The 17,722-nt window shown below is 40.0% G+C and overlaps 1 protein-coding gene across 2 annotated transcripts in view; it reads right to left on the bottom strand.

Annotated features, from left to right (window-relative positions):
- Positions 1-17,722, bottom strand: part of XKR4 (XK related 4) — a 240,915-nt gene that overhangs the window by 93,188 nt on the left and 130,005 nt on the right. The gene's annotated exons all lie outside the window — the stretch shown is intronic.

Below are 17,722 nucleotides of genomic sequence, written 5' to 3'. Positions count from 1 at the left end.
CTGCTTCTGTGCAGCAACAGCAGGGAGCACCAGCAGGAGCCAGGAGCCCAGCAGGCTAGTGGTTGTAATTGGCAGATAAGGGAAATAGTGAGTCACAGAATCATAGAACCCTAGAATTATAGAACACCATGGGCAGGGTTGCCAGCCACCGGATCAGGCTGCCCAGGGACCCATCCAACTTGGCTTTGAACACCTCCACGGATGAGACATCCATAACTTCTCTGGGCAGCCTGTGCCAGTGCCTCACCAGCCTACGAGTAACGAATTTCCTCTTAATGTCTAACCTTAATCTCCCCTCTTTTAGTTTAAAACCATTCCCCCTTGTCCTATCACTACCAGATAGTGTAAAAGTCAGTCTCTCTCAGGTTTATAAGCTCCCTTCAAGTACTGGCAGGCCACAATGAGGTCTCTGCAGAGCCTTTTCCTCTCTGGGCTGAATAAGCTCAACTCGCTCAGCCTTTCTTCATAGGAGAGGTCCTCCAGCCTTCTAATGGGCAGAAAGTATGTGTCAGCACGAACTTTGAAGAGCCTGTGGTGGTCTCCTGTGACATGTGCCATAGCACAATGACCACTCTGCGTGGCCTCTGGTCTGCTCTACTCTCACCTGCCAGGTGTGGGGTAGGACACTTTGTTTTGACAGGGAGCTGAAGGAAATAAAATCTGCAGCATATGAGGCTCTTTATCTTGTTATTCTGTCAGAAAATCTGGACTCCCATCCCGATCCTACAATTACAGTTTAGTACTAATTGAAGCTGACTGAAAAAACAGTCCAACCTAATAAGAAGTTCTCAAGATTAAGATACTGTCTTGAATCAGTGTCTTGCATCCCACTGGTGTGCCCTGTTGGGCAACTAAATGAACTGGATCCCTGGTTCTCTTTCTCTCATTGAATCTGCCACACTGTGGACCTGAAATAATTTCTTATGATATTTTGATCTTTGTAATATATTTTCACAGCCTTTTTTTAAGCAAAATTATATTTTCTAATGCGGACATATTTAATAAATTTTAACAACTTCCGATATTAAATGTGTCAATTGGTTAAGATAAAGCATTCCAGCATTTCTCCTTCCTCTCGTATGCTTTCATCTTAAAATCCTTTTCATAACTAGTAGAGCACAATGAACAGTGAGGACTGTATATATCGGCTGCATGTAAACTTTCATTCCCCTTCTGATCAGTTCTGAACTCCAGAAGTACCTTCTGTCAACAAAAAGACTTCTGGACTCTGACTGACAGAAGAGCCAAGGGTTCAGCTGTCCCAGCAGAGAATGACCTCTATATTTGCACCCAACATACCATTGTACCCAATGCACACAACAGAGCAACAGCTTCACTCAGGAACATACATCAAAATAAACCAGGGAGCAGCACATAGCTCATATCTGAGCCAGCAGCACTTTACTGACAACACACAACACATTAAATTTACATTTAAATTAAAACTACATCAGGTGGCTCTGAATTATAGGAGTATCTTTCTTTGTACAGTTTTGCTAGGGGAGTCCTTTCAGCACCTAGGTTTTGGGTTGCAATTGGCTTAATTATTCCTAGGTCTCTAGCGTCCTGCACCACAACAGGGACAGGCAAGACTCACATGTTGTTTGGCAGTTTATGTTTTGTGTTGTTTTTTTTTTTGTTTGCTTCTTTGTTTTGGCCTGGCTCATATGTCCTTCCAAGGGGCACACCTTGGAATACTGCACTTACTTGGGCAGACAGCCTCTTCAGCATCCTTCTTTTGAGATATCTCTGACCCTTGCTATAAATACCTAAAATAGCTTTGGCTGCTGAAAGTTGTGCCAGGAGGCTCTAACCCTGCCAATGAAGCCATCTGCAACTTCAGTTTTACAGCATTTGTGCAAAAAATACTTTTCCTATTAGGAAAATGACGTGCTGTGCCAGGCAACGTCCCTTAGGGTTCTTCACCTGCTCTGCAGAGTGGTTGTGCATGGCAAATACGTTGTGATTAATGAACCCTTATGGAAATATTTCCTCTCCCATCGCACTTTATTGTGAAACATTGGCAGTGAGTTATTGGGGACCGGGGAGTCATTGCTCTTTGTCTACTTAACTCTCTGCAATTTAGACAAGAGGCAGAGGAAGAAGATACTTTCTCTTTTTACACACTAGGGACCAAATTTCAGCCCAGGGTGTTTATTTCTGTCCTATCAATTTTGGCCAAATTAATTGCAGGCTAAAATGAGCATTTACACACATAATTACTGTCACTGATTTATAGGCACAATCAGGTGATTAGACAGCTAAACATCCTCATTTGCATCCACAATTAATTGCACCAGCAATTGATGTTACGTGTGCAAATTAGCAGTTATTAAAATAAGAAGATGGTCTCATAAAATGCTTCATATATCAAAGATACTTTATACCCACGGTGAAATTAAAAATGAAAATAGAAAGTTCTTTTCTTGTGATTTCCAAATATAGTTAACACTGCAATAATGACACATTCTATTATATATATATATGCATTATGTAATTGCATCTCAGACTCTGTTACTGGAATCCTATTGTCAGCAAATGCTATAAATGCTATGCAGACACACTCAAAGGCAATTCCTGCCCTGAAGAGTTGTTTGGTATCATTCTAGTCGTCTGGCATCATTCTAGCGGAGCGCACATTTTTTTCTGAGTCCAAGTTGTGGCCCTTACGTACAATCACATTCAAGCAAGATATAGAAAGGATTCATGACAGCTCTGGATTTGAAACTGTCATAGGTTAATTGTGGTGCACGCTGCTCCAACATGAAGTTTCAGGTGTGTTATTATTTCAGTGGTAATTATACCTTAAGATCTAAACTACATCTGTATGCAGGTCCTGTACAAATGGACAGAAACTGCATACCCATTTCCCCAAAAAGCATTTAATTGACATGAAAACAAATGACAAGGAGTGAAGAAGTGAGAGTTTGGGCACTATACGGAGAAAGGAAGAATGGGAACTATGGTAACAATACTGCCATCTGGGAAAACTGCTACTTCATCTAATAAGTCAAGATAGTCTATTAAAGTTTCTTATTTCATTAGAAAACTTCTGTTTGTGGAGAAAAGTCTTAGAAGTAACAAAGTTTCCTAAAGGTAGAAAAAGAAGACTGTAAAAAAAAACCTACCGAAAAGTGATATCAGATCTTTTAAATTCTTATTTTCTTTTTCTTCTCCTGAAGCCAGACCAATGCTTGGTTTGTCAACAAGCAAGCATACTACTCAGCATGTAGAGAAGGGAGCAGGAAGTAATACTTTCTATATTCCTAATAATCAGATAGCAACATATATATTGATATTTGAGACTTGATGTCTTTTTTTACTCTCCGGAGGAAACAGAGAACGCTTCAGTGTTTAATTGTTTCAATTTATTTCAGTACATCACAAGACATGGTATACGTTCCATTGATAGAACATAACCCTGAAGGATATAAATCTGGGACAAGATAACATTCTTTTTCCATTATATTAGTGAAGGAAGGCAGTAAAGTCAAAAGCAAACAAAAAAGCAGGTTAATCCTTGTGCTGCCCACAAGAAGTGTTCAGGATGCAAGCCAAACGGAAGCAAAAAGTCACCTATATTGATAGCTGTGAAAAAATCTATACTAGGGATAGACCCATTCATTCTCATCAGAAGGTGTCTCTACAGAGTTTCAAAAAATCAAGAATTCTCATTTTGCTCCAGGTTTCCATTCTAAACTTGAGGAGAGGTCAGCCTCGAGTCTATATTTAAAATACTTCTAGTGACTTTTGAATTGCATAATTAAAGCATGCCCAATTGTGCATTTAATTGAGATGTGGTAGTGTAATTACATGATAATACCAAATATTTGTAAGAGTGCTTTCCAAGTTTAAAGGGCTTTACAAACAGTAGTTGATTAACTGGGGTGCATGTAAATAATCTTACGGTATTCACAGCCCAGGAATTGGCAGCTGACCAACCTAATACCTTCCTATGAAAGCAAGGTGTAGCATTCACTCAAACTCAAAACCAGGTGAGGTTCTCTAAGCCAACAATGAGAATGAGTTGCTTTCAGCTGGTTTGCAGAAAAATCTTCCCTTCTTTCTCCCTTATTTTAAGAATGTGGTTGTCTTGGATACTCCTGTCCTGATAATACTCCCTCATCTCTTGCTCCAGTACAAGGCAGACAAAGAGACCTCCAAAATACTTTGCAAACAGGAGGCAGTTCCTCAGATCTCAGTTATTCTTGAAGAGAGAACTGAGTTGGACACTGAAACCAAATTCTGATTGCTTGTGGATCTGTTCCCTTGAGTGTAGGACTGAGCTCTTCTCATTGCCCATAGTTTGGCTTAACCAGTGTCTTTCTGTCTGCTAAGCTCCTCTAGGATTCCTATCCCAAGTTTTGCCATTTGTCCTCACCTCCTTTCTTCCAGCTGCACTTTTTATTGCACATCTTTAGCTAGAAATTGAGATTAAGAACAGTTATATTCTGTAGTTCTTCGTTTAGACAGCGTGGGCAAATATGGGCATGCACAAGCACGGAGCCATATGCAAGCCCAGTCTGGTTATGGCTCTGAGCTCTTCTTGCTACAGATTTTCAACTTAATGAAACCATCCATCTGATGGTAATATACGCAGCTCTGGAAAAAAGCCTTCAGTTTAGAAGTGTCAAAAATTATATTGCTACCATGTGCTCCATCTAAAAAGTCCTTAGGATGATACACATGAATGAGAAGCCATTTGCATTCTTTGGAAAAATGGAAATGTTCTGATTTCATGCCTCATGTAGTCCATATTTATTACAATTGCCTAAATCAGTAGAGGACATTTGCTTATGTTACATAATCTACTGAAACAATTGCGAGAAGATCAAAAACCATTAATGGCTAGCTGTAGCAATCCGAGATGCTTATTCTGATGTCTAATTTGCCCCTGTATCAAACAGTACATTAAACAATTTAGCCATACCATGAACAATTGCTCCTTTTGTGTTTGAGGTGAGGAGAATAAAAATCACTATTGAAGAGCTAAAAAACAGTAGAATAAACAGCAATTCAGATAAGTGGTATTTTCTTCTGTTGCCTAGTTACCAGAAAAACTTAACTGTATTTGTATCTCAACAGTATTTGTTGTGTTAAATAACAACAGATTGTTCTATTTTGCTTCTTATGTGCTTTATTATTAGGTAAGCATGAATACATTAAAAAAAGTTTATTTAGCAGGAATGCTTACTTTCTTATCAGAACATGCTAATGTTTATTCTTTTTGTTCTGAAGGGAAAAATCAGTTCAGTTCTAATTCTCTTTTCCAGGAAGGTACAAGCCGTAAGAGCCAATTCTTAATTTTCCAATCAAATTATTTTTTGATGGGAGCATTAAGGTTTAATGTGCAAAGGGAAACCGCAATACATCCTGCAGCACAGCAGTGACCAAAGCTTGCCCAAGCAAGCACAGTTCTGGCAATTTACCAGCAGCCAAATGTATGGGTTTAATTTATTTTAAATTATGAGTGCAGCATCTTCACCTGTGTCACTGAGATGAGATCCACATGAGGACAGATCCTAATGGGGAATATTTCATCATAAAAAGTGTTAAAAGCCTTATTTCCAGAATATACCTCCATTACCAAAAACAAAACCAACCCCCAACTTCTTGTATTGAATTTTCCCTTGAAGTGTTAAGACAACAGTGAAATAGTTCCTTTAATACAAAGCAAGACACTTTATAAGCATAAACAAAGTGATTACATCTGTTTCATTTTTCCCCTAAAGCACTTTCCAGCATCTTCCATGACTGGGTGATCCTTCCCAAATGGCTATGACTCATAGTAGCATGTTATGGCCATCTGAATTTTCACAGCCACCTGAATTAATCAAACATGACCAGACAATCCCAGAACTCTTCCTTATCTGACAAGGCCAAACCATGGGCATGCAGTATATGAGTTGCTGGTATAGGGAGATGGTAGAAGCAGGTATGATGAAGCGCGAGTTTAATAAGGAGAAGACAGGATGGCCAAACAAAACCCAACATTGACACATTTTCTTCACTACATACCATGGGCCAGAATAAAAAAGGAAAATGAAGAAACAAAACGGGAGAAAAATCCACAGCCTGCTACATATCTCACAGCATTTCTTCAGCCAGTTGTTGCCACTGATGCTACATAACAGCCACTTTGTCTATTTTAATCAGAGACAAGGCCATTTAGACATTTAGCACAGCTAACAACTTTTACTGTGCTCATGTTTCCTGTATGACACCACACACCTGTGTGCTCTTTAAGCACAACTACTGCTTCATTAAACGCTGATGAAATTGCTGTGAGCCCCAGAGGACTCTTGGTTTCCCCTGCTGGGAAATACAGGAGTTTCCCACATGCTACAAAGGCTGCAGCCCTGGAATTGATTGCCAGTGTGAGACCAGACCCCTAGGGACAAGAGGCTACCCAAATGAACACAAAGCCAGGCCAGAGAGAGCAAAGATCCCTGTTCTGTGTCCCCTAAGAAGACAAGGGCTGTCCTGCTGTGTCAGAAGGGTCCATATAGGCTTCCTAGATCAGCAGCTCTTACTTGAATCTGTTAGTGAAACAGCTTTGTTGGTTAACACTAAGCCGCTCCAAAGAGCTAAATCCAGTTCCTGACACCTCTTCAGTCTCCTTCTGGGTTTCTTCCTGCAGACTGAAAGGTTTTTCAGGGGTTTCCACGTGGAAGCCTGTCTCTTGCCTTCTGAAAACCTTGATTTCTCTGACCAACAGTGGTTGCACAGAATTTCTTTTACCTCTGCTCCCACCTTCCTCCTCATTATCATATTTGCATTTGCTTCTAACCCTAGCCACATATTATCAATCTCAAAACATCCTGGGAAACAACAGCCTAGGCTGGAGATATCAAGAAGAATGAAGGCGCAGAAAAATCAGACTCCCTTAGGGAGCTTCAGGTATTCCCTGGAAAGGCAATTAGTCATGGCCAGGTATCCCTACCACTCAGCTGCCCCAGGAATATAACCATTATCATAGGCATCTTCAATTCACCAGCCCCAAGGGTTGCAGCAAAAACCTAATAGTTCCCTTGTTCCTTCCCAGCTATGACAGAATTCTGATAATAGCCATTGTAAACAGTCCCAAGGCTCTCCTTGTGAGACCAGCAGGGAAGATGAACCTGTCTCGTGACCACTTGTTTGACTACACTTGAAGAAATAAGCACTGGTAGAGTTAAGAAGTGGGCCTAGCTGGATAGCAGTACCTCTGACTTCTACTAGGCACTGGGTAGCAAGTGTATTTCCCAGTCCTCCAGAGAAGCAGCTGTGCAGCACCCCAACACCACATTAGGTGGAGACTAGAATAAGGCAAAGAGTTCTTGGTGTCTTTAGGCCCTTAGTAGTTCCCATAGCAAAGTGTGGGAAGTGCACAGCAGCACACTCTGCAAATCAAGGCCTCAAGGCTGGAGACATTGCAGCCTGGGGGCAGGCTCACCTCCTGGGTAACAGTGTTTGTTATTCACATTGCACACATGGAGATGCTCAGGCCCCTCCGGGAAGCTGAGTCTCTCCCAGCATCCATCTTTCAAACCATTTCCAGAGGGACATGGGCTATTTATCACTCTGAACCATCCACAGGGGAGAGCTCAACATGGAGATGAAACTCTGGAGCAGACAGCAGGATAAATACCCTTGAGCATTCCTGGACCAGTTCACAGCCAGCTTTGTTAGGGAACCCTTCAGTAGCAAGCTGGTGAACATCTGGTCAAACTCACCACCCAGAAGAAGGAACAACTTTGCTCAGTTATTCACAAGAACCCATGTTGTTTGTTACTTTCTTTGGTGTCTTTGATAAATTAAATAGATGAAGCTGCCTGCAGAACAGGCAGCTTTCCAATGTCAACTTCCACAGGACAAAAGCTGGCAGCTGTGATTTTCTTGGTCCAAAAAAGGAAAAGAAAAAAATGCATTTTTTAAAGCAGTGGAGATGCCTGAAGTACCTTTTGTGAAAGTCAAAAGCAGCAACCCTAGTACAAATACTAAAGAATCAGAATGGGTAGGGTGCAGGCTACATATTATCCTCAAAGCCAAATACGGCTACATTTTATCCCCACTGACAAAATATAATGTGTTTCCTTCCCTATAGACATCTTTTTTCATGACTGCTGGTGTGTGCAGAATGAATCTAGTTTGTGTCACTCTTGGGGTCTAGCATGTAATCTCACACTGTGAAGCAGCAGGAGTTAGCTGCCTCCACTAGCCACTAAAAATTAACTATTGCTGACTTTCCCCTTCCTTTCCCCCCAAAACCTTCTGGAATTCTTGTAAGAGCTTTGTTAGAACCTGCCTGCTCTTTCTAGCTCAGAGGAAACATACAGCTGAGAATTCTGTTTAGAAATACCTATGCTGTAAATAACTATTTTTCAGCCTACTTATATAGGAGTCTATATTTCAGCTTTTTCTTTTGAAGTACTCAGGAAAAACCTTCAGCAAATCCTGATACAGACCACCTAGTAAGCTGAAAACTCATTGTTTGGATGGAGCAATCTGTAAGGTTCAGGAAGGAATGTGATATTAGTCACTCATTAAGATATGGACAGACAGTACTTCTGTGATTTTTATGTGATATTCAAATGACTGTCAGTTTTATTTAATAGGAGTTCAAGCTAACTTCCAGTTGGTGCTTAGAAGTGGTACTGATTAATGGAGAATGCACTTTAATTGTTGCCTGCTTGAAGAATTTTATGTAGGATACAATTCAAAACAAATTTGCCAGCTAATAGCATTAGCAGTGCTGAACAGCATCTCACAAAGTAATGATCTTGAATATTAAGTTGAACACTGCACCATGAACTCTATCCACATGGTTTGCAGATGTAGTGTTCAGAAATCTTTGGAATAACATTTCTGGATTGAGTTTTGCATAGGTGGAAAGGTCTACTGCAAATGGCAGCATTTTAATTTCAGCCTTTCATCAGTTCCCGCAGGCCAAATCCAAAGAGCCTCAGTGAGAAAAAGACCCTTAGTAATCTAATGGGAATTCAGTCTATTTACACACCTCCTGGTTTGATCTCTTACCAGTATTACAGTGTACAGCAGGGCTTTACAGAAAAAGAGGTAGGAACTTAAGAGGTGACATGCTGTCAGTAGCACGCAAGCCAAAGGAAAAAATAGCATGAGCTGGCAAGATAGCAGTTACATTAGGACTTGAAAGCAAATAGTGGTCATTAGAGAGCTACAGTTTTTAGTTTAATGGGAACTTTCTATTTCATTATTAGTTGCATCTTAACATATAGCTTGAAACCCAAAAAGCACCAAAGAATAGTAGAATGCCTATAAGAATACATACTTCAAGGAATAGCTGGTATCAAAGGACATGAGTTTATAACAAATCCTTAAACTCACTGTGAATTCAATAGCCATTTTGTTCGCAAAGCTATTCAGAAAAGAAGGCAGAGATAACACAGACACACCACAAAAATGAATAACTTTTTTTTTCTTTTATCGTGGCAAGAATTCCCTAGACAGACAGGAGAAAAGAGAGCTGACCACATCAATCTCTTTTATAGTATATTTTGAGAAGGACAACCTAAGGGAAATATGAACACAACGGTCATTGAAAGGGGCACCACAGAATATGCAGGGATGTCAGCGACTCATAAACATTATAGGCTACCTATTAGCTCAGAAAATATTAGTTCTTGAGCATAAGGAGAAGCTCAGATGAAAAGTCTATTTAAGAGAAAAAACTGCATCAGAGAAAATATGTATTGTCAGTAAGTGTTGGTCTACGTGGGTAGTTACATCCATTTCACTGAAAATATTAATTTAAAATGGTTGATTCAAGCACTTGAACTCCTGACTAGATATTTTCTTTAAAAGTGACTTGCTTTGCTGTAAGATTAAGAGCCAGTCTAAAATAAAATGAAAGACTGAAATAAATCAGTAATGTTGAATTAGTCTCCACCTGAAGGCCTGAAAAAATAGCTAAAAGTATGGTATATGAACATTTTTAATACTATTTTCAGTAGGGGTAAAAATCTGTAAAGTTCTGCAACACAAACACAATCATTTTTGCATACAGAAGTATATTTATATGCCTGTCATTCTCTTGCAGTATAGGAATTTTTGTTCCAGTAAAGGAAATTATAACAACCAACAAAAGGCATGTAGAACTTAGGAGGCTGTATTGCTGAAAAGTAACTAGTATACAAATGTACATTACAAATCTACAACTGTAACTAAACAAGAACAAAGTCTGTGAGCAGAGAAGTTTCAAGTAGTTATACACCTAAACAAAGAAAAACATTTTCAGTATCAAGTCTGAATTCATTGGCACAGAAGTTGCAATGAAATTAGTACGATTAAGAGCCTCATGTAGCATAAGAGTGCTTTCAAGAGGGTAGAACTGGAAAAGGGTTGCCAGGAGCCATTGGGCCATCTACACTTAACTAGAGCAAGGGGGAATACACTGGAGCCAGAAGGCTCACCTAGGATTTGTGGTGGTGGTCGTCCTTGGAAGCAGTGAAATTGTTTCAGAGAATTCTTTGTGATACCAGGGAGAGTATTGTTAGGGATATCAATAATCATATATAGGAAAAAGTTAACTCACCCAAATGACAATAGGGTCTCTGGCTACAGAACACTCCTTCTCAGAAAGTGAGATCATCCAAGAAACATTCACCCTTAGGAAGCTAACCTTTAAATGAGCCCAGTGAGGGATGGACCCAGGGTCTACCACTTCTGGTCACATGGGAAGTACAGGTGAATTGCTTGCACCTGTGCTTCCTGGGCCAGCCATACTCCTTCACCAGGTGCTCAATCAACAGTTCAGGCCATGAGATAATAGTTCCCTTACAAGAGGGAACACTGATTTGCCACTCAGCATCAGGCACTACTAGCGCTACGCACATGAGAAGGGAATTGACCCCAGTGCTGGATTCCAAAACACACTGCAGTTTAGAAATGCTCTGACAGGTATCTCCAAACCTTGATTTGGCTCTAGAACATCCACTAAGACTGGCAAACTTAGAGTTTACCCTTCTATAACAAACTTAATTACAGCATCACAGTGTGGTTGACGTTGGAAGGCACCTCTGGGTCCATGTGGTGGAACTCCCACTCAGGCAGGGACACCCAGAGCAGGGTGGCCAGGCCCATGTCCAGGTGGCTTTTGGAGTTCTCCAAGGAGGAGGCTCTGCAGCCTCTGAGCAACCTGTGCCTGTTCACCATTACCTGCACAGCACACAAGTGCTGCCTGGTGCTCTAAGGGAACCTCCTGTGCTCTACTTTGTGCCTATTGCCTCTTGTCTTCACACTGAAAGGAGCCTGGCTCCACTCTCTTTGCATCCTAACTTCAAATATTTATACACATTTATAAGATCACTCTGACCCTCCTCTTCTCCAGGAAGTACAGTCCAAGCTCCCTCAGTCTTTCCTTACAGGAGAGGTGCTCCAGTCCCTGGAGGCATATCCTGGGACTGGGCCTTTCACCTCTGAAGATTTATACTGAAACTACGAAAATATTGGTATGGTAGATCTTATGGTCAATTTTATACATATAGCATTGGTGAACAAATGAAAGCTTACAAGCAAATTGAATATAAGAAAATGCAATTCTAACATCTGTAGAGCAAGCAGACAGTTCTTTAACCACCAGTCCCTGCTACTGAAAATCCCTCAGACATATGCCAGAGCTTGAATTCCTTGTTCAGACTGACACACCACCTCCCAATTATCTCCGAACTCCAAGGTTGATTCTTGGCCTAGATTACAGTTTATGACTTCTTCATGGCAGATATGATATATGCCTTTGTAGTGAATTAAAAAACCTCTCTGTTTCACAAGGGAAACTGAAGTCGTACATAATGTTAACAGAACAGCTGCTAATAATAAGAGTGTTTGACATTATTTACTTAAATTGAAGGCCATTTATATTAACCCAGGCAGCAAATTGCATGAACTTCCTTTAACCTTTGGAAACCATTATGAAATTCAGTATTTTTGGCTAATTACAGTTACCTTTTATGGGGTCTGCATCTCTTCTATGTTAGTTAGTTACCAGTGTCCCCATTATAACTCCCACGCATGACCCAAGAACAGAGCAAGATTTTCCATGTGTGCAGCAGCTCAGAATTTAAGTAGTATTAGAGGTGAAGATGGAAAGGCATGTAAATATTCCTGACAAAGAAACTAATAAGAACTATGAACTGCTCTTCTAAGCTTTTTATGGGCACAGTCAAGAACTTGCTATCTCTGCTGGCAAAGCTGACATCTGAAGTTAAAAAGAGCTTGGGGAAGCAGGAAAAGTTAATTCTGAAAGTTATTCATTTCCTATGGAGAATATTATAAAGATAAGCTATCCTTAGCCCACCAGTTTCTTTTCTAACAGCAATTTGTTTGCTTACAACTGGCTCCTAGGCCACACGTGCCCAGAGTTTCCATAGGAAATTTACAAAAGGAAAATAACTTAGAAGACTGCTTCAGTACACAGAAACGTGAAGGTACAGGAGGGGCAATGCAAACACACAGGGATAAACTGAGCAGCAACTCTTGCATTTCCCAGAGAAAAAGAGGGACTTGTGATAGGTTTAGAGGGAGGAAGACTACGCAGACAGGCTCCAAAAGTGCACAGCCATGGTTGCTCCCTATTTGCCCCTTGCCATATACACCATACTCTGGTAATTTTCAGCCTTTCATGCTCTGCTGAGAAATAAATTGTTTAGGTCTAGGAGGTCTAAAGCTAGCTCTACTAAAGACCTATGTATTAGTGTTCAAAGATGCATATCATTTCCTACAGCTAGAGGCAGCCATTTAGATTTGGCAGATGTTATTTTATTTGTTCAAGCTGAAAGGTCACTATAATTCTGCCAGCTTTATTTTCTGTATTTAAAATGTCACCCCAAACAGGTAGCTAAGGTAACACATTTGCTTTCTACATATCTTCTACCATTTTCCATGTCAGAGAAGGTCTTTTACGTCTTAGGAATGCTAATTAAATTTGAGAACTGGTCTTTGAAAAAAAACACTTCAAGGAAGTGAAGCACCTTTTTAAGATGATTGTTTCAGTTGCAAAGGTGTTCAATTCTATTGTTTTTCAGAGGGTCTTGACATGTTTGCTTCTGGCAGCATTTCCTTTCTCTCTTAAAGCATCTCTTCATGCAAGAAGAAAATTAGAATGATCTGAAAGGTTTCCTGCTACTGTCCTCCATTTCTGTGCTTACCTTTACTTGTCTCTGCAATTTGCACCTACACAGATACAAGACCAATTTGACCCCATGCCTTGAAGGCCATTTCAAAAAAAGCAATTGAAGTCATGACTGTAGGGATGCTGTGCAGCAAAAGAAGGCAATGGAAGTACCTTCTACTGGAATACAAGCACCACAGAGCAATAAAAGATGACAAAGAAAAAAATTAGCTCACCCTTCCAGCAACAGCTCAAGAAGAGTCTAATCTCTACCCAGAGAGTTACTGCTCCCTTGGCTGCTAACCCTTATAAATGAGAGTGAGGAGGGGTGGACCCAGAGTCCACCCCTTCTGGTAGATGCAAGCAATGCACCTGAGCTCCCTGGGTTAGCCATACCTTCTCACCTGGTGCTCAATCATTGGTTCAGGCTGTGACCTTGCAATTCCACAGCAGATGCCTACATCGACCTGTGCACTGATACCCACCTTCCACTAATCCCAGCTGCACAGACCCACTCCCTTCTGGTGCCATCTCCTGCACACAGCTTAATCTGTGCTGAACTTTTTCAACATGTCATCCTGGTCAAGAACTTCTCCTGCTTTTTTCATTTGACTTTTGGTTAGTTTTCTATTATCTTAGCTTGCTGAAATGTCTCTGGGAGGATCTCAGAGGACAAGGACTTTAGGGACAGGTGAGAGGTTTAGAAGCTATGGGGAGACAAAGGTAGGAGGAAGGTGGGACCACACTGCCCAGCAATTGGAGGGAGTCCCACAGCCATGGCAGAGCATCCTCATGGAAAGACTTCAGCAATTCTGAGTATGTTGGTTTGCCTTGCCATATTTCTTCAAGGAATACTTGGATTTTTTTTCTAATTAGGATCCTTTTACCCTTTGCTGACATTTGAGATCCAAGTATATAAATGCATTTCAACTGCCATGCTTGTCAAATATGTTTAACTCTACCCCTAAGAATCCTGTTTGCTTATTAACTAAGTTATACCAGGCACATAATGGCATAAGGGTCTCTCTTTACACTGCTTAATTCATGCACTGTGCATTTTTTTTTAAGAGTTAAAGCTCTTATTTAGTGTTATAAATTACTTGAAAGGAAGAGAAAAACATTCTGGTACTGAGGTATAATTCTGAATGTTTTTCTTAGTACATTCTGTTTTTCCATCTTGTGCTTGTCAAGATGGACATGAAAGCTAAAAGACCAAAAAGAATCTCTACAAGAAAAACACTTATTTTCCTTGTAAAATACGTTAATGATCAACACTGTCTCTAAGGACCTCTGATTCTTTCTTCCTTATTGTGGTGCATGTTCTAAACCAAACTGCAGACTGGCATGAAATACTTGTGAAGCGCTGAAACTCTAGGTCAAGACAAAGACCATCATTCACTCTTTTAATTTGCTTTTGAAATTAAGTTTGAAAAAGTCTGCAGAAAAATCTGTTCCTGTGCCAAGAGTTTCCTTTTGTACTGACTATTTAAGTATTTTCACAAATGAGTTTTAATTTGTTTTTTTTTTTCCTTCCTGACCACATGGTATGAACATACAAGTCAATGTGACCTTACAACTTCCTAGGGGAAAATTAGTTGCAGAGAGATGGCACACAAAGAAAGAGATACAGAAAATCAGAGTGTTTTCTGCAAAATACATTTAGCATTTCTTGGCAGCCTCTGCCCTCCACTCCCACCTTTGCTTTAGTAGCATCTGCTGTGATTTTCTTATCTTGCACTGAGTGGTCCAACTAGAATTTCATTATTTGAAAAGTACATTCCATTCACTAATGTGTATCTGATTAAGCTTGGCTCCAGATTACTCTATGTTAGAAACGCTTTTTAAGTACGACTTCACAGAACGCTGAAACATCCCACTTATCAGAAAGCATTGGCAGAAGACCAACTCTGATTGAAATCAATGGGACTGAGCCTTCTAGCTTTCTTCAAAAATTAGGTCTGAGTGGAAAAATGGGATAGGCTGAGGATTTTATGTGTATGTGTATACAGATAAGCATGCACACATGTCCCATATATATATGTGCGCTCAAATACTATATCATGCTCTTATACATCTGTTGAACACCCTACAGGAGTCTACATGCTTGCGGTCTAACATTTTTTCTACAGACAGAGATTCAATAAAACCATTCTGGGGAAATTAAGGCAAAGAAATGAGGCAATATTGACAGAATTTCTCCCAGGTAACTGCACCAAAATGGTACCTTCCAGTAGGTTCAGCCAAAGGCTAAGAACAAGGTCAGCCACATGCCCTATCTTCAGCCTACATCACAGACTGCAGTTCCCATACATCATATGCTAATTCAGTGGACTGAATACTGACCAAAGTACCTTTCTCTTGCTGTAATTTGCTGTCCAGCTGTAAATGCTTCTGCTACAGCTTATTCCCTCATATGGGTTAATCTGGTTTAGCATTAAATTGCCATAGCTAGACTTACATCACATCATCATCCAATTTCATTCATGAGGGATGTCAGGATGATGGCAATGTCCAGAGCTCCCACCACACTGGCCTAGTGGAATGACCCTTTATCTGCTCTCTGTTGTTGTCCGTATGATATGTACTAACATTTACATGCCAACCACTCTGATATGGACCCAACCCGGCCTATAATCTCAATCATCCTTACATGCAAGGGGCCCCTAAATCCCCTATTCTGTTTTTCTGGCCCAAGCAATTTATAATTATCAAGAGAAGAGGTGTTCTTATTACAAGCCTTTTCTGTGGCCTTCTGGCTGAGTAATTCCCAAGAGACAGACGGTTGGGATGTACAACCCCACAGGCTGGGAGGACGTGCAGAAGGTTCATGCACTACCCAAGTGGAGCTTGACAAACTAGACTGTAGGCCAATGCTGTTACGAGTTCTGTAGTTTTAAGCATTAAAACCAAGAACCAATGGCTAATTTTCAGCATCTAACCAAAAGCAGATGAGGTTTCAGATGTCTCCTGTCTCCTCCGTATTGCTTCCTAAATATTACTCTGTGTTGAAGGTAACATGAGACAGGACATTAATTCTAATGCAACATAGTAATTTTACATTCTTTATCTCATTGCGTATCTCTCATAATCTCTATTTGAGATGGCACTATTCAGTAACATGGTAGGTATATTTGGAGGCTAATTAAATTAAGACCTGCTAAATACTAGCTCCCTGGGATGGCAGGTGCTATATAACTGAAAGGGATTATTTTTAACATGTCATGTTAAGGGATTTTTTTTTTCTTCGGAAGATTATCTCAGAAATTCTCCTTGTGTTTTAAAGCTGAAGTTTCATTAACAAGTTGTCAACACCAGCCCCTCCTCCCAGAACCCTCTCTGTTTCCTCCTACTCTTTTCCTAGAACACCAGCTATCTCGAAACATCTAGAATGGCAAAGGAAAACCTGGCTTTTTTTAAATGAGGAAAAGAACGTAAGAAACTGGAAAAGTTTATTTCTTTTCAGGGCTACAAATACTTCTCTGTCTCACACATACATGGCTACTATATACACAAACAGAGATATGAACACACTTGCAGAATGCATATGTACCTTTAATAGCTAATTTTTCACACGTAAATATAATTACATTTTAAATGAAACAATATATTGCTTTTATATCAAAGAAGGAATGACTGGGGCATTTTTACCCATCTTGTTCCTTCATTTTAAATTCTTTTTAAGCTTCATTTCTGCTATATTAAATTAGTAAGTTAGCACAGCACTGATTCCAGTTTTTCTGAAATGGCTAGATGCAAGCAAGGGCTCTTTCATTCAATTTCAACCAGAAAAATAATTGCTTCATAGTAGACACTGGTTATAAATCAAAACTCAATATTCTTCTCACATTTCAGGAAATAATAGCACTCTGTCCATTCCTTAAAATCATGGCAATCCTAGGTACTTCCTAATGAAGACTGCTATCCTCCATCTGTGTCATATCAGACATTATTTTCTCCCTGCTCTCCTCTTTTACATCATGGTTTCCAATGGTTATTAAATGCATCCTGGCCAGCCATTCTTTTAAATTAGCATCCCCATAAGATGCAATATCCTCCTGAATTCCCCCAAGAACCATTCCAGCTGTAATCTGCACTTAATATTGAATTTGAGAAATTCATTAGCTATGAACAGTATAAAACTTCCTTTATACATGCTTTCATTTCATTCATCCAAAACCACCATTGCCTTTGGCTGCAGCAAGTTTGGCCTCTTCCCAATAAAATCAATTGTTAACACACATACTGAAAAAAGTCCCATGCATTCAAAAAGGATTAGTTACACCTTGGACCCAGAGATTGTTGTGCTCTATCCTGCTGAATATCTTCTTAGGCTTTGGCAATGGCTTAAAATAAATAAATACCCTGTTTGTAATATACGTAGGTTGCTCTGAAAGTGATGCCTCCTATTTGTTTCCATGGAAACTACAAAGATACAAAGAACATGATAACAAAATTTGATGGAGCAAATTCTCAGATACAAAACACCATTTTTTCAGCATAGTCACCACCATATGCATTTTTAGGAGTGATGAGTAAGATCCTGCATGCTGCACTCATAAAAGTCTGCACCAGGGGAGGTGACCCACTGTTGCTGTC

This window comes from Numida meleagris, chromosome 2 (assembly GCF_002078875.1).
Source record: "Numida meleagris isolate 19003 breed g44 Domestic line chromosome 2, NumMel1.0, whole genome shotgun sequence".
Lineage (NCBI taxonomy): Eukaryota > Metazoa > Chordata > Aves > Galliformes > Numididae > Numida > Numida meleagris.
The sequence above is the reverse complement of the archived record's forward strand: the minus strand, read 5'-3'. Positions and strand labels throughout refer to the sequence as shown.